The 18,511-nt window shown below is 38.0% G+C and overlaps 1 pseudogene across 1 annotated transcript; it reads right to left on the bottom strand.

Annotated features, from left to right (window-relative positions):
• Nucleotides 1-12,436: 12,436 nt before the first annotated feature.
• On the bottom strand, nt 12,437-18,193 carry LOC147624626 (putative serine carboxypeptidase-like 23; annotated as a pseudogene). Its single transcript, XR_015269136.1, has 11 exons — nt 17,901-18,193; nt 17,459-17,566; nt 16,787-16,882; nt 16,652-16,744; nt 16,367-16,445; nt 15,763-15,787; nt 15,034-15,221; nt 13,532-13,680; nt 13,066-13,158; nt 12,730-12,835; nt 12,437-12,625 (listed from the first exon to the last, which is right to left on the bottom strand). The product of XR_015269136.1 is annotated as a putative serine carboxypeptidase-like 23 (transcript).
• Nucleotides 18,194-18,511: the final 318 nt, after the last annotated feature.

Genomic DNA, 18,511 nt, shown 5'->3' with positions numbered 1-18,511 from the left:
TCATACACTCTTTGCCCGCAAGCAAAGATATCCCACCACTAAGCAACCCTTCATTGAACATTGAGCATTTTCTCATGCTCAAACCCTTCATTGAACATTGAGCATTTTCTCATGCTCAAACCAAAAACTGAGGCAAAACTGCTAAACCAACCTTATCTTGAGACACCATTGTCTCCTTGGCAACTCCTCGTTGTCAATGTAGATTACAAACGTAAAATCTCCATTTTCAGCTTTCTAGGTAGCTTAATAATCTCTCCAATCACCAACAACATAATTTCTCTCCAAATGCTATACTAATGACAATGAGTGGTTCAAGATTGTTTGCTTCCAGCACTTTATATCAGTTAGCAATTGACCCATTGAAGGCGAGTCTGGTTTGGGCCACTCAGAGGTAGTAAGAGAGGGAAGGGTAGCAACCACGTGGTTGGCAAGGTCCAAGCTTACTTTACCCCAAGCATTTTACATCATAACTAACCTCTCGGATGGGTTTGGGCTAGTGTTCGAAAGAAAAAAAAACCGAGTTTAGTGTAATTTGCACTTGCATATTTTAAAAAATACCTTTAAATTTAAAACTTGAAGGTACAAAAATCCTCGATTTTGAGAAGCTATAGAACAAAAACCTTCAAATTTCAAGATTTTTCTTTACAAATAATTTTATAATTTTTGGATTAAGGTTTTTCACTTTTTGACAAAACTCAAGAGGGGAAGGAAGGGATTTCACCTAAGCAAGTTACATTAATTACTATTTAATTATTTCTCAGTTCTTTCGCAGAATTAGCACCTTGGATTTCTTGTGGGAAATCCATGAAGAAAGCAACCTTGTTGAATGTGCATGCTTGGTTGGAGCATGTACATCATGGAGCTCAATTTAGAGCTCATGAAAGCCATGTCAATGGTCATGAAAGCAACCTTGTTGAATGTGCATGCTTGGTTGGAGCATGTACATCATGGAGCTCAATTTAGAGCTCATGAAAGCCATGTCAATGGTCATGGAAGACCTCAACAAGGAGGTCTTGGAGATGCAAAGTAGCAATGGGAGATGCTATAGAGTTTCGAAGCTCATATGAGAGCTAAAGGCATCAAGAATGGTGACTACAAGAACCTTATGGAAAGGAGGTTGTAGAAATTGTAAGAGGCGTAGTTGAGCAACACCTTGGGGTTGCTAATGAGAGAGAAGGCAATCCAAATGTAGTAGAGGTGGCAGGCCATCGCTTAGAATAGCAACAAGAAGGCAAACACAGTCACGATTGAATGTAGAAGAGAGGCAATCACACAGTCAATAACAAGGTGAGTCAGCAATTGCCAACAACATCAACATCACTTGGAGAAGAGCTGGTAGCACCTGGTAGAGGGAGGCAACACACAACGATTATCAAAGCAAAGACTACAAAGTCGACATAGCAAGGCTTAGTCAAAGTTGCCATGAAAGATCTTTTGAAGAGAACTTGGTTGATGAAGTGTTAAGTGGGCCACAAAGGAGTAGCATTGTAGCTACAATCATGGAGGCTAGCGAAAGCACCGAGGAAGAGTTGAAGTTGAGAAGAGAAGCAACAAAGAGCAGCATACGCCTACGGCTCATCATCGAAGTCGCCCACAAGAAGCAGCACCAAGAACGATTGCGACTCCATCAGCAAGTGTGTTGGTGGTGAAGCGAAAGATCGAGGCCCTTCATAGCACAACAACCAGGGCAGCAACGTGCTTGTTATCAACAAACATTGACAGTTGTATAGCCAGCAGAGAGGAGAAAGCCATGGTGGGTGTGAAGTCTACGTGTAGGGCAACATGGAGAAGATGAAGCTTGACCTTAGGAGAAGCATGCAGAGTGACCGACCACAAAGAAAGGATAAGGCCTTTTTTATGTTTATAACTCAAGGTGGTTGTTTAAAACCCTAAGAGATAAGGGTTCGAAATTTGCATGGTGTACTCCAAGCATAAGCTTTCATTCATATGCTTTAAAGCATTTATATACACACACATTTTTCGGTCTCTTGAAGCTATGTGAGCCCACTATGATATATGCAAGAGATGCAAAGGATATTGATGTAGCCATGTTGTGATCTACGAAGGTGACCATGAGTGGCACATGGTTATTTTGTATACGTATGCGGGTGCCCTGCCCAGGCCACGAAGAGCCCTAAAAAGGATTGTAACTTGAAACTCACCCATGTTATGAGGGTCCCCTACCTGAGCCCGTAGGTGCTTGAAATGGATGTAACTGTGGTATGCGTTAAGTTGTGCATGCATGGGTGATGCACTTTATGGGTTGGTTCCTTTTCCCAGACACGTGGGTGTCCTAAAAGCACTTGGTTTGTTCTGCCCGAGCAACTTGGTACTCGAAACAAACTTGAGGTGTCTAGGTTGGCTAGACACATGCACACACACTTGTTGCACACTCCAATTCGCATTGAGGGGGAGTGTTGAGACTGGCAATGCGAAACTGTTGGGGGTGAGTGAACCCAAGTTTACATTCTGGAGGGTGAATCTTGGGCTTGAGTATGTGAAAGCACCCTAGAGGTGCTAGATATTATCTTGAGTGTGTGGATGGATAAGAATGCCACATAAGATGTGTGAATGGTGAGAGACACATAAAAGAATGTGGAAAAGGAGTTGCCACATGGCATGATGACATGTAAAGTTATTTATATTAGAAGCCTCGTTGTATGGTTCATGCAAGCATATGCAATAGAGATTGTGTTGAGTGTGCTACTCTCTCTCTCTCTCTCTCTCTCTCTCTCTCTCTCTCATGGAGCTTTTGGTGTGGTTTAACCCACCTTAGTTATGCTTAATCTACCTTGATAATCACCATGATCAATCCCATATTAGAAATCTCAACACAAAGAACACACACACACATGACATGTGCATGCACGAGCACACACACATGACATGTGCATGCACGAGCACACACACACACAGAACTGCCACATGCACATAGAATAAGAATATCATTGAATAAGAATCAATATCTAAAGGAACATGCAAAAATCGTTCTTGCTTTGCAACAACGATGAAGAAGACCAAAATCCAAAAAAACAAAATATTGAAAGATGTGAGAATCAATCAATCAATCTAGCAGTCATTAGAAAAATGAAGCACTTTAGAGTCATCAACCATGGGCAGTGTATGACGCCCAATATATGTTAGGATGGCGATGCATATCATTAAGTATGCAACATGGATGGCAATGCATATCCACTGCATTAAGTATGCAACATGGATGTCTCTTTCTTTCGTGGATCGACACACAAAAGAGAGAATTACTAATAAAATTTTATTTACAAAAAAAGTAATAAAAATCCATTGTGGTTTACCTTACCAGACACAAACAAAGACCTAGGTAAAGTTGTGCTAGTAGGTGCTACAAAGAACTTGTATTGAAATGGGTAGCTCTTATAATAATTCATAGGAGGGAATTAGAAAGGTTATGGGGAAGTATAAATTTGAGCTAGTAGGTCAGCCCCAAGAGAACGTTGGAAGAAAATGTTTAAGCTTAGAACTATGTAAAAAGAGGTAAAGGGGATCTGTTGATGTGACTCATTCAGACAAATTGGTCGGTTGGGTTGGGTTGCATCATTTTTAAGAAAATGAAGATTCAAGACACTTGAGAAGATGAACATTATCAGAAGCACATCATACTCATAACTAGAGAGACACACAAACATAAGCTAAAAATCGTAAATTTATATGAAAAATCAGCTTCATGCAGATATTAATAATAAAATAGACAAAATACTTGACCTAAAATGGATAGCATACGCTTGTAGAGCTCAAAAAGAGCTTTGCAGACATATAAAGACTTTTGTAATTGGATAGTCGAGCAAGAAGTTATGGTAGATTTTTTATAAGGGGGTAAAGTTGTCTAAAAGTGCACTAATCAAGATTAGGCATACTCAAAGATATCATGGTTGCGGTTGTTTAGATAGATTGCATAAAAATTTGATATCATAGCAAGCAAGAGATAAGAAAATTTGATATCATAGCAAGGTAGAGATAAGAAAATTCTTCAAGACCATATATAGCACACCAAAAACTAATGAGCAACCAAGAATATATTACCAATTTACCAGTTTACATGAAAGGGTGATACATTGTCAAAGATCGGCACTCCCTCTTTAAACACCCAAATTTGGGAGTTGAGTACTACATCATGGTAACACTCCCACTATTGAATATGCATCAGATTTGAAGCTTATATATTAGTGATTCATGCAATCAAGGCTCATAAGAAATAGATAATTAGAAGATATTTTAATAGTAGGGCCGAAATGGGAAAAAACTTGCTATTTACTCAACGATGAGTATAAAGAAGAATGAAGAGAATTGAGTGTAACCCATGGTGGCATTAATATCAATCAACAACACACAAAATAAGATGGACTTACAACAACTAACTGGTCTCTAACTTGTAATTGGAGTGAATTGAAGCCCACTGTGAAGACCAAATAAGGGAGCACACCATGGGAAATCTTGAGGAAACTGTTTCACACAAAAAGAAACATAGGCTAATTCACATTTGCTAGATGGCTAATTGGGCACTAGGAGGGCATAGTAAGGCTATGGGGAAAGGAGGGCTCCTTTCATAGGTGGAAGTCACCATTCCTCTGTTACATATGAACAAATGTAGAAATTTCTCATCTCCCATGACATAATGGTGGATGTCACCATCAATTGTTTCCTTTGGCTAAGTCTTTGTTGCTTCAATTATTTATTTAGAGATTCTTCAAGCATGGGACAAGAGTCAAGCCATGTAGACGCTTATGTGGTATTTCCACTCTACAAATGTTAAAATTCTTCTCATCCATGTATGCATGGTGAAAAGGTCTTGACAATTATGCACTTCTCCACACTTTTCCATGTGCTTCCACATGCCCTCTTCATGCTACCTAATGGTAAATAACATTATAAAAATACGCAAGTAAGCCATGTAGACATCAAGGATCCACTTTAATTTCTACACACTTTTCCATGTGTTTCCACATGCCCTCCACACGCTACCTAATGGTAACATTATAAAAATACATAAGTAAGCCATGTAGACATCAAGGATCCACTTTAATTTCTACATCACTCCCATACAACCATACCAAAGTATTTATAGAGCATACTTGTGGTATTCACAATAATGTGCACATTGGCACATGAAATAAAACCTTAGGAAATAAAATATTGAAGTCTATTGTCGAGGTAGCCGCTGTCAGGGTATCCACCCAAAAGAAGCCATGCCATCATGACATTGTAGGTACCACAAGCTTGTAGCTCCTTTCATTCCACCGTGGGCTTTGTAGGCCTCATGAGGAAGGCATCATCCCATCCTTTCATGGTGTACCCAGCCACCATATTGACACTTCACTGTGGTTCCCACAAAATTTATGAGCATGTCACCATGCTGATATTCCCTCAATCTCCATGAACACCTCACCATGTTGATGTCTCACTATGGGTCAGGTCAGCCCACGGATCCCACACAATTTTTGGTCACGTAAGGTTCATGAGTGGGTCTTAATGCTGCCCACTACATTGTGGCCCCACAAGTTTCCAACATTAATGTCTATTACAAAGCCTCTAAAATATGTACAAAAGTTAAAAGCTAAAGATATTAATTATTGGTGTCACAGCGTCTCCCCCTCCTCCTCCTCCCCCCCCCAAGTAGATCTCTCCCAAGTAGATCTCCCCCTCCTGCTCCCCCCCCCAAGTAGATCTCCATGCACCTCACGGGGGGTCTGTTGGCCATGGAACTCGAGGGAAAAACAGCTTCAGTCAGTACTCATTAGTATGTCCTAGTACCTCGACTGCTTGCATCTTCAAAAAGTTAGGTGTTATTTTTGAACTTCTGGTTCACTTTGAAAGGATCTTCCCAGTGTCTAAGAACCTTCTTATCTAGATGCTTTTCCACACACCCATTATACCTCATCACCAAGATTCCTTTCTTGATCTCTAATTCCTTCTTCTTGAACTTCTGCTTCAGCTTGAAAGAACCTCAGCATCAAAAGAAGCTTCTCATCGAGATGCTTTTCCACACACGACCATCATACCTCATCACCAAGCTTCCTTTCTTAATCTCTAGTTTCTTCTTTTACTTTGCTGAAGTGTCAAGCCTTGCTTTATGATGTTGTTGTGTTGCTTCCAATATTTGAAGTGCTTGAATCCACTTCTCATCTAAGATTTCTAGTTTCACTACACATTGGACACGAGCTTGAATCCACTTCTCATCTAAGATTTCTAGTTTCACTACACATTGGACACGAGCATCATTATCATCATCCCTATGTGCAAGAGGTATGAAGGCTGGTGATTTCCAACTCTATGGGTAGAATGGCTTCCACCCCATTGACCAATTGAAAGGGTGTGAAACCAAGAGAAAGCTTGTGAGTGGTCCTGTAAGCCCATAAGACTTACGGTAAATGAACATCCCATTTCCTCTTCTTAGCAGCATCCACTAGCTTAGCCAAAGATCCATAAAGCAAACCATTAGTCTTTTCTACTAAACCATTGCATCGGGGATAGTAGGGAGCTAACAAAGAACAATTTTCATTTAGTTTTTGTACCAAAGATTCAATCAATTCATTCTTAAAAGATCTTCCTCCATGTGTAAGGATTTCCTGTGGGATCTTCCTCCATGTGTAAGGATTTCCAGTGTTGGGCACCCAAAATGAGCATATATACATTCCATGAGAATTGATGCCATAGTAACTGCCTAATTATTGACTGTAGCCTTTGCTTCAGTCCACCTGGTTGCATAATATGTAGCCACAAGAATATAACACTTCCCTTGTTGTGAAGAATGAGGGAGTGGACCCACAAAATCCAATCTCCATCTTTCAAATATAGCATATGCTGGAACAACAGGATTCAAGGGCTTGAGAATCAACTATTGGCACCGCCCATACTCTTGGCACATTTTACAGCTTTTACACCATTCATGGACATCTTTGTGAAGTAGAGGCCACTAATACCCTATGTTAAGAATTTTACGAGTAGTGCTGGTGGAGGCAAAATGATCTCAGCATTCATGACACATTTCCATAGTCCTTTCAGACTCTTCAAGACTCACCACCCGTCTAAGAATCCTATCTTTACCTTGCTTATATAGGACATCACCCAACATGGTGTATGACGAGCTTTCCTTACAAGCCTTTTCTTTTGTTGAGGGTTTAATCCATTAGGGAAATAACTAGTGTCCAAGTAGTGCTTAACATCTTGAAGCTCTAGCCAACCGAAATCTATCAATGCAAGAGTAGCCATCTTAAGAGACGACAAAGTTAGAGTAGCCAATTCACCTTTTTTGGAGTGACCACCACCACCAGCCTCAAGTACGGTCACTACCTCTTTCTTGAGCACTTCTACTTGCAGCACTCCTAAATGCCTTTGCCTTTGCACTACTGGTTTGCTTTGTGTTTGAGATCAATTTTGTGCTCTACCAAGGTAACATGGTGAATCTAAGAATAGCTCTCTGTTAAATGATTGAGAAAACCATCCAAAATTTGCAAATACTTTTCCTTTTCAATACCTACTATGGAGTCATCCAAAAGCTGTTCATTTTGATGTGGTGAAGACTTTAATAATCCACATCCTAAAGCTGTTCATTTTGATGTGGTGAAGACTTTAATAATCCACATCCTATTACTTGGAGATTGTTAGAGATTGTTAGAGATGCACCTTTGACGAAGTGGTAATGTAACTCAATGTGTTTCGTCCGCACATGGAAAACTAGGTTCCTAGTTGACTGTAATATTCTAGAAATCCATTGGAACGGTTTAGGTTCTAGAGTCTTAGGTTCTGAAGCTTCAAGTTTTTGAGCTTTCAGCACTTAGCAAGAGATGTTCAAACTCTATAGTCTCACTTTTAGGTAAGGTTTCCTCTAGTCATAAGAGAAATGTGAAGGATGTTTCAGGGATTTCCAAGAAGATGGTTTTCTTTCTTTGATTAATGGAGTACCAAGTGTCAACCAACCAACCAATCCCTACCAACCAATCCCTACCAATGAGGACAATGTCTTGTAAATCCTCAGGGGTAACTTGGAATTCACATTTGATACTATCATCCTGAGTAAGAATTGAGTGTGAGAAATAACCCCAAACTTTGAGGTATTGGCCATCAGCATCTAGCACATTCATTTATCTCAGAGTGAGCGTGGATTAGCCTGAACTCCCAATTGAAATAGTATTATGAGTAGCATTGCTCGGCTAATCACCTCTTGCTTTCATTGAATGTCTTTTCCCACTAGGAAATCTAGCCAAATGTTGATTGGATACTCAAGAGGTGGCATAGAGTTTTTAATGAATCATCCTCATTCACTTCGTTGATCAAGAGTTTGAAGGTCATTGCCAAGGTCCACAACACTTAATGTGTACAAAGACACATTCAGTTTGTTTACCCCTTCCCATTGGTTGAGTTGACATTTGTGTCGTCTCATTGGCATGGACACTTTCAGTTTCTTTTGCATCTAGCTTATCATTGCAATAAGCTAATGACATCTCGTTTCGCCTCCATACAACACATTGAGTTCTCTCCAATCACCTTGTCTAGAGGTTGAGTTTCATTTAGCAAATTTGGCTCATTTTCCAAGGGAAATTGATAACTCTTAGAGGTTGAGTTTCATTTGACAAATCAAGCTCATTTTGAAAGGGAAACTGATAATTCTCCATTTGGTTGTGTTTATCTTGTGCAACACTTGGAAAGTCAATGGGGAGGAGTCAATGGTTGCGGCGGGCCGGGTGACGATCCACCATTAAACCATTCTTACCATGCTCTTCTACGTTTCACTTAGAATTGTAAATTGTGACCAATTCTTCTTCATTTTGTTGGAAAGGTTCACTAGCTTCTAATCTCTTTTTTTCCCATGTGGTGGCACAAGAAAAAGTTTTTTTCGGGATTTTTGTTTATGTCCCTCCATGTAACACTTGTCTCCCAGTCTCTTTGTTTGCTTAGCAAAACCTGTTTTTTTCTACCATCATCAATAGTTTCACATGCAAGTTTTGATGGTTCTTGTGTAGCAGACGTTCCTGTATTCTGAGTTGACTTAAGTCAATTTGGTGAGATTGTTTTGATTTTCCTATCCTCATTTGATCTCATTTTGACTGCTACCTTCTGCTTGTCCTTGGTTTTTGAGGTTCTAGATTTCTTTTCTTTAATTGAGATTTTGGTTGGTTCGAGGCTTGTTAGTGTACATATTATTATATGATATTAAAGTATATTTATTTTTACTTTTGATATTTTATACTATTTTTATTTGAAAATGGATTATTAGAATATAAAACTCAACCTTAAATTATTCATAACAATCATTTTAGACACACGTGTCTGTCTTGACACCCAAAGTTGAGTCTCACAAAATATATTCCTGACCACCACTAGGTCGCTTCTATTATCTCATCCAATGATCGACACTTACATAAAATACACCAACTAATTAATTATTAATTGACTAGAAATACAAGCAAATGCATGTAAAGAATCACCCACGTATGTGCAAAGTAAGCTATGATCGCACGGATTTAGCAAGGCGTCCCAATCTAAACCCATCTAAGAGAATTCATAAAATTGGGAAACATGGGAATATATACTCCATGGATTAACTCTAATCCATCAATAATGAAAAACGTGGGAATATATATTCCATGAATTAACTCCTCATAAGAATATAATCATCTATAATCTTTATTCTTTGAAAAAAGAAAATTTACCTATTTTTTTGTTGAATCTTTTTCTAATGACATGATTAGGAGTCATCACCTTAATCCTAGTTTAATTAGGTATTCATTAACATTCAAATTCCAAACTTCTAATCTTAGCTTGGATGACATCATTAAAAAACTTAGTCATGGGAGAAGAGCATAGATTAGTATGCTAATCCTTATTAGTCCATAGAGAAGAAAATCATTAGTACTTACTTTAAAGTGAAACTAAAGAATTGAAATGAGAGGTTGGATGTCTTTCAGAGATTCTTCTTCACTTTACAATAGATCCTAGAATCTCAACAAGGCCACCTCTTATTGAATGAAGGCAGGCATAACACTAATCTTGACTAATAACACCAAGGTTCTTAAACTCACTTCTTAATTTGTTAAAAAAAAGCAATTCATGAAGTCCTTAATCATTAGAGATATAAGTCGAGAACCTAATAAAGCCATGCTATCATAGGATTAAGCAAGTTAATTAGAGGCTAATTGAATCTAGCCACAAGCCACCTTCACAATCATTAGAACACATGGACTCTATCTATGTTCAGGCTTTGCCTTAAATACGAGATTTAATCAAAGTGGTTAGTTTGATTTAATCAAAACATTAACATTATATTTGATTAAAGAAGAAAAACCTTCAATAACCTCTTTTAGATGTATTGGAAAGATAACAACAATCTACGCAAGCCTAAATTTAGCATGTTATTTTTTCTTACTCACAAATTAATCCTTACTTAGAGAAAATCTAATATTCAGCTCGTTAGGCTGTCTTTGGAGGCTCCCCATTGTATCTAAGAATCTCCATAACCTTCCAAGCTTTGCAACACACCAAATTGCACCATCAAGGGTCTTGATGCATGCATTAGTAATTTTCCCTTGATACTTGATGCCTAAACAATACTACTATTGCAAGAATTCATTAATAAAGTAATAGAATGAAGATTATGGAATTTCCCTTTCATTAGAGAAAATCTGGAAATATTTTAGAGCATTAATAAAGTGTTTTAATCCCACATTGACTTGATAGAAAGCTTAGTAATGACAAGGAGAAAGGTTTAGAATCATTGAGTCACTATGTATAGAAGGTATAGATCTAATTGAGAGATTAAGCCTCATATGAGAAAAAAAACAAGGAGAAATTAAGCTTCTAAAACACACAATTAGCTCAATATTAAGCTTTGAATAGGATGGGAAAAAGCTTAAAAAGCGGCTTACTACCGCCTGTTGTGGTATGATTTGGTGAAGAGAGTGATTAGGAAGCTTCACAAAGTGATAGAAGTATAAGGTAGCAATAGGAAGCTCATAAAAAGCTCACGCTTTTTGGAACAAGACTAGTGACTCACAAAATGCAATAGACTATTTAAACACACATTAGCTTAAGGTTAATCTTTAAATAAGTAGCAATGTGAAAAAGCTTCAAAGGGGGCTACTATGGTATGATATGGTGAAGAGGGATTGATTAGGAAGCTTCACATGGTGATAGAATCTTACTATAGCAATAGGAAGCTCATGGTGGTCATGGGGGTTTGTCCAAATGTGTTGCGCATGAGTGTGGCATGCGGGTGTGGGGCACAGGCACGGGGCTAGCCTCAGGGTATATGCGCACTGTACATAGGATATAAAAAAGAGTTGACAAATGCACTATGTGTATTATTTCTTACAAACATTTTTCAAAGTGAGTAAGTTGCATGAAGTCTAGCAATCATTTCTTCAAGCATGATGTAAAGAAGAGATGGCAAACTCATGATGTGTATTATCTCTTGCAAACATTTTTCAAAGTAAGCTGGTAATAAGTTTGGATGAAGCTTGCTATGCAACTTTATAATTTGTTTTATATTCTCGTGGACGCTATTTTTCTTCCTTTATATGATATTATAGAACATATGCAGAATCTACATTATGCCTCCTTGATTATACTCTCTCAATATGGCATTGTAACCATTATATTTAATTTAACATTGAAAGTGAAAAAAATACAATAAGTCATCTAGCATTATATATGGAACAATTACACTCTTCATGTTGAAAAAATAAGCATTTTGAAATGCTTATTTTTTTGAATGCTTTAGAAGGGGTTCCCTCATCTAGTCTTTGTGCTTTGCCGTTGATCCTTTTAAATGTTGAGGGATCACGGTTATCAAGAATTTTGGGAAAGAAAACCCATAGCTAATGGATACCTAGCATTAAATTTAACAAGTAAATTTAACTAGGGTGGATGTCTTTGGAGTTCTAGGTCTAGACACTAACATGGTTCAAGTGGTGACAAGGTGTAAAAATGCAATGTTGACATAGGAAGTGTAGGCTATTATAGTTTGTTAACATAGGAAGTGTAGGCTATTATAGCTTACACAGGATAAAACGTGAAATTATAATCGATTGCTTGAAGATGATATTTAAAGATGAAAGGTAAAAAATATGATTAGTGAAAATCTTACTTTCATTTCCAAAGTATCTATAAGAAGAAACAAATTTCACGAACAACATTTCATGTGATGTGCATGAGTAATACGGGTTAGAGTAAAGAAGCATGCATTAACCCTAAACCCTTAAGCATGAATGTTGTATTAGGAACACTTACCCTAAAGCCTTAAAATTATTAAGGTATTAGGAGCATAAACACATTGGAAGTAGAGTGATAAAATTTCTTAGGATTAATCTTGAGAGCTCAATGTGGCATGGGTTGACAAAGGTTTTTTTTTTAAAATTCTCGATTAAATAGTGTGTTAGGGTATGCCATTGATGAAAAACAAATTAAATTATTTATGAGAGGTATTCGGATTAATGCTGTGGGGAGGCAGGGAGGGGGCTCGAGGGAGGGGGGATCCAGCCAAGAAGTTTGAAAGAAGGGTAAGCGCTCGACCGGGCTGGAAGGAGGGCACTGTGTGGCCGGCCCCTCTGACTGTGGCAAAAGTGATGCCCTCGTACACCTGACTCCATCCCGCCACCTTCAGCAGCACAGCAGCCAAAAACATTACCATCTTGTTAATTAGGTGCATATTCATTCCCTTAATCTTCTTCTAATTTAAATTTTTATAATGTAATCATTCACCTGCTGTTGATAATACCATGGGTACCAATCCATCTTGGTTGGCAAGTCCAGTGACCCAATAGACTAACGTGTAGATAACACCGGAAGGCGACCATCCCAATCTCCACTGTAATAATTTGGTTATTCCCAAGCAAAACCAAATAATAATAATAATAATAAATAATCTTTAACCACCAAATTAATGAACTGCCCCATTTCTTAATTTGAAGTGGTGAGTGTTATCTCTGTTCAATTACATATTATTATGTTACAGTCTGGATCTAATCGAAAATAAAAGCTTATTTTGATAGGTATCCTTGACAGCTTGTGTGTAAAAACGTTAATTAAGGCTCACACCTGAACATCCACACACGGAGGCCCTCTCCCATGAGCTCCTTCAGCGTGGGCAACATAGAGAATGGGGAATCGGTCCAATTTGTGAGAAGATGGCTACCAAGCAAAGTCATAGAGACAAGTTAGCACAATGCAAATTCGTACACCAAAACTCACATGAATGCAGGTGTTTGGCCAATGATGTGATAGCTCGAGTGGTGAAGGTGTTTGCCTAGGACCGAAAAGTCATGGGTTCAAAACCCCCCTTGGTGCTTCCTCGGCACGGCATGCCTACGGGTGGCTATCTACGGACGGTGAAATTTGGTAACTATGGGAGGATCTTGGGCCGAAAGCCAGTTGAAAAAAAATACAGGTGTTTGCTTTCTTGCTGTCTTAAGAAGTTCAGCAATGGTGTTTGATTTCTTGCTGTCTTAAGAAGTTCAACAATGGTGATCATCCAAGGGTATAACACATGAAGAGGGAGGTATACCTGCATGCAGTCCAGTTGACGGAAGGGCCAGTTTGGGTGGCATGCAAAGCTTGTTGCACGTCTGGCCGATTGAGGTATGCTAGCACATAATCACTCATGCAAGGGTCGTACCCTCCTCCTCCCCCACCACTCGGAATTCTCATGTTGGACTGCACCACTGAAAAATTTTAGTAACATAATCCTTACTTGAAACTTATTGAGATTAATTAGCTCTAATTATTGATGATGCCAAGCCTATTCACATCTTTTTCAACCTTAGAACTAAGAGATTCCTCAAGTTTTTGAGATAAAACATCAAAGGTAGTGAGCATGTTATTTGGTAATTGATTTGTTATCATAAAACCAAGAGTTACATTTAGTTTAAAGCTAGCAAATGTAATCATTGTTTTTAGTATTAAAGTGGTAGGAATACGATCCTTAGGAAACTTGGATAAAAGTTAACAAAAAAGTTGGTTGATCATAATGCTAATGGTATAAAAAATACTCACTAATAGAGCTACAAAACTGATTTTTGTGATCAAGAGGTGGAGACAACAAAGTCATGCTACAACTCATGAGTTCCAAGCCTCCTCTCATGACGTGGTTTGGTAAGCCTATCTCTTTTAATCATGAGAATAAAAAGAGCCATCAAGGTCCTTTTTTCATGCTGAGTATTTACAAAATGGAACTTGAATGTGTAATCAAAATAATTCAATGTTGCACTTGTAGGAGTATTGGTGATTTGTGCATGCACATGCTTGCTTGTGTGCAGGTATGCACGCGCACGCGCGCACGCACACACATGTAGGAGTATTGGTGATTTGTGCATGCACATGCTTGCTTGTGTGCAGGTATGCACGCGCACGCGCGCACGCACACACATGCACACACCCACAATACGCATATATGCATTTACGTGTTTGGCATTGAGTGATTTCATGTTATACACACACATATGAATGTATTTGTATGTATACAGACACATATATGAATGTATATGCACACATGCCCCACACACACATAATAATCTTAAAGTAGTTGCCAACAATAAAAATGGGGAAATGGGAATCGGGGTCCTTGTGGGGATTTCGGAGTAAGAACACGGATCCTTGGGAATAGGGGAACAAAAAGTCAGTTTAGGACTACATGTTTTGATAAATAAACCATGCTTTTTTCTCTTTAAAAAACATAGCAAACAAAACAAAAGGCACGCCTAAGAAAATGGTATAAACTTTAAGAAGATAGTTCATATGATAGATAAAGGTCTTGACTCTTATGTATGGCATGCATTAACATCATGTTGTACAAAAAACATCATAAACCATGGAAACAGAAAAACAGCAATGCTAGAAAACTGACTTTTGTCATTTTTGGGTGGGAAAATGGTTTGTAGCGTGTATGAGTATATAGTAACTTTCAATTTGACACTTCGCTATGAGTTAATCTAGTATAAGGGGTACATGTGATTAATAGGGATACATGTGATCTATGAGCTAAAGCAAGTTTCTTCTTTTGTGAGCTACATCAGAGTAGATGCTGTAGATATTGATAGTTGTGTATTGCGTGTACACGTCATATAATAGATCCACGCACTCCAGAGATAAGTCTTCACTGCTGTAGTTGCCGCATGTCATGCTTATGTTTGCATAAAAGGCATCCGATAAAATTGCATGGCTCCATGCATAGTCTACTATCCCCTTGGTATCAGGCTTTAAATTTGGCACCCATACGGGAGCCTTTCACAATTTCAAGTGCCAAATGGCACCTCCGTTTTCTGGTAAAAGTGCCAACGTGGCACTTTGAAAAAACAAGGGAAGTGCCCAATGGCACCTAGCCTTAGGGGTCTAAGTGACCAGGGGTATATATCCTATATAATATATATAATATAGTAAATATATATAATATAGTACACAATACATAATAAATATGGAAAGGCCAAATATTATACACAAATATTATGATGCTTTTGATTGGAATAACTTGAAAGTCTTCAATAATTTATGATGCCTTTAAAAATTCTCTTGCTATAATGTATTTTGTGTGATGAGAAGACGTCTTTTGAATTGTGAAACACTTACAAAACTAATATGGTTTCATTACTCAAAGTAAAATGGTTTGTTATTAAAAGGGGCACTCAAAATTTTAGCCAAAGGTGACATTTTGACACCCATGGTTGATGGCAAAAGTGCCACTAGATTTTCTATGGCACCTAGACGTAGGTGCCAAATTTAAAGCCTGCTTGGTATCCAACCCATCATCTACCAATGCGTTGCCCATCTGTGAACTTTAAATCATTAACTCTAATAGAATTTTATAAATGTAAATATAAAGATGTCTTCAATCTTGTTTCTTTATTGATGTATCAACACTTTTCCTTATGATATACAATGACTCTGCACTTTGATTTATCCTCTATTGACTATATTTTTCCTTTGATATTTGATAAGATTATCTACAAGAAGCATTGGGTTATGTACTTCTATAATGCCTCGTTATACTTGGAGGTTTTTTTTTTTGGGGGGGGGGGGGGGGGGGTTGTGGATTACAAAAAGTTTCACAAGCTTAGAAGATGTGGAAATTAGAAAGTGTATTAGTTTGGTCTAAAAAATGATAACACCTCTCCAAAATAATAGAAAAAGGGTATTACAATTTTGGATTCGAGAATTCTTTTATGTACGTGTTTTCTTAAGGTCGTGACATAAACCTCCTAATGAAGTAAAGTGGAAGTAAATACTTAAATATACGTTACAAGTTCAATAAGCTTATAGCGTTGGTAAGTGAAGTGGAACTAAATACATTTAAAAGTTCAATAAGCTATTAATATAGTATATCCGCCTTTTCGATAATTGAGCGTACCATAATGCCCTTGAGATTCATCTTATTAAAGCTGCCAGCGTTATTTTCATCGCTGATCAATTTTGCGAGTCATAATGGCCTGGTTTGTTGATTCCCCACAAAAGCAAATCAGAAATCGGATTGAAGTGAAAAGCAAAAATAAATAAATAAATAACCTGTATTAATAATCATTAATCACTACAGTTTAGTGTAATGATGATGATAGAAGCAATTATAGTAACAATGACAGACTAATCTGATCTTAGCTTATCCTACCTGGAATTTAAGCTTTAAATTTTTACGTACCCGCGTAGCTCTCGCCGGCGATGAAGAAATCGCGACTTCTGTACTCGGGGAATCTCTCCAGCCAGCCCCGGAGAAACGAGTAGGCATCCAAAGCTACGAGCTCGATTTATTTGACGGTAAGTGTTAATTAAGTACCGGTTTGCGCGTCACCGAACTCATCGTAATCGGCTGTTGTGTTGGAGTACGAGAAACCCACACCAGCGGGTGACTCTATAAACAGCAAATTCACCTCTGCGAAATAATCCGTTTTTTTATTTAATAAAAAAGTCAAAATTCCAAATAGCACCGCCAGCTTTGTGATTTTTAACTAGTTTTTAACCCAATTTCTTCTCTGGAAAGTAGTTTTTCTTAAAGAAATTTCGACACATTTTTCCACCATTATTCTATCAAAAATAATGGGCGGAGGACTTAAACGGATTTTTTCCCGGGAGAAAAATCATGTAAAAAAAAAACGCCATGTCATTTTTTGGAAAAAAAGAGAAATGTCCACTACTATTTATTACTCTATTAAGAAAATGTGATTAGATACTTTTTTTTATATATACTTAATGTGATTAGATAATAAAAAAACCATCATGTCGAACATTAATGATATTTTTTCCCCGAATTTGGAAATTATCTTTTCTCCACTATAATTTTATTGAACTCAAATGCGATTGGATATTCAAAATGGTATATATTGCACCAAAGCGCTTATTTTCTTTAACAATGAAGAGAATTATGTGATTGGATGTTGAGAATACCATGTCGTGCCGAGCGTAATGTGGTGTTTAAGACGTGATTAGCAACTATTCACGAGTAAATTACCGTTGTTCCATGCATAACTATTAAACGAGACGCTGGCACCATCCTTGTTTACTCGGAATGGCCCAAGCTCTTCGGCCTCTCCATACCCCACAGATGAGCATCCCGGACCTGCAAGGAATCCATTAACCCACATTAATTAGCCCAAAGAAAAGCTTGGCTCTATTTAGCCAAATTAATCTGTAGATTTAATTGGCTAAATTAATATCGTGATTTGGCACTGTATGTCAAGTAATGCACTACGCATGAGCATGACCGAAATGTAGTGATGAATGCAAGGAATTCATTGCTCCCACTCAGCTAAAGCAAAGATTCAAGCAAATTAGTCCTAGAATTAGCCAAATTAACGTCGCGACTTGGCAAGTTCTCTTTCACGTCAAGTGATTATGCACTAACTAAGCTCATTAATGCACGCATTAAGATGAATAAGGCGAGAGAGATGGACCTCCATTAAGCCAGAGAAGCAAGGGCTTGGATGTGGGGTCGGAGGCGGCCTCGAAGAACCAATAGAAGAGGGCTCTCCCGTGTGGTGACATAGCCAGCATAGTGTGAAAAGCTCACATTAGGCTGCCCTGGCAAGTTCACCACAAGATCCTCATCTTTGGCACTCTTATTATAATTAGACCCGTGAACCTCAGCTTCCAACCCCCTTGCTAATACCTTGTAATTACTCCCAATCCCCAACAAAACCACAAGATTAAGAACCAACATGGCCCTGGACAACACGTGCAAAGCCATACTTAGCTCTTAATCAACTAGTTAATCGCCCCACTTAAACCTATAATGGTCAATTAATGGTTATCAATAATCTCTATATATAGATGACCTAGGAATGCAAATGGGGCGAAAATTACAATCGAATAAGCAGCCATATGGCAAGAGAAACCTCATTTGCTAAACAAAGAACTATTCAATTATCAACATTAACGACAATTGAAAGTCGCTACAAGAAAATTTAATTTGTTTTCTACTATTATTTTTCAAGCCACAATTAGCTTATTGTTGGATGGATGTAAAATGGCAAGAAATGGCCGGCCTGCCCTATGATGCCATAGC

The sequence above is a fragment of the Cibotium barometz genome, chromosome 25, assembly GCF_041138505.1.
Source record: "Cibotium barometz isolate CiBa-2024 chromosome 25, ASM4113850v1, whole genome shotgun sequence".
Lineage (NCBI taxonomy): Eukaryota > Viridiplantae > Streptophyta > Polypodiopsida > Cyatheales > Cibotiaceae > Cibotium > Cibotium barometz.
This window is presented reverse-complemented; position numbering and strand designations above follow the sequence as displayed.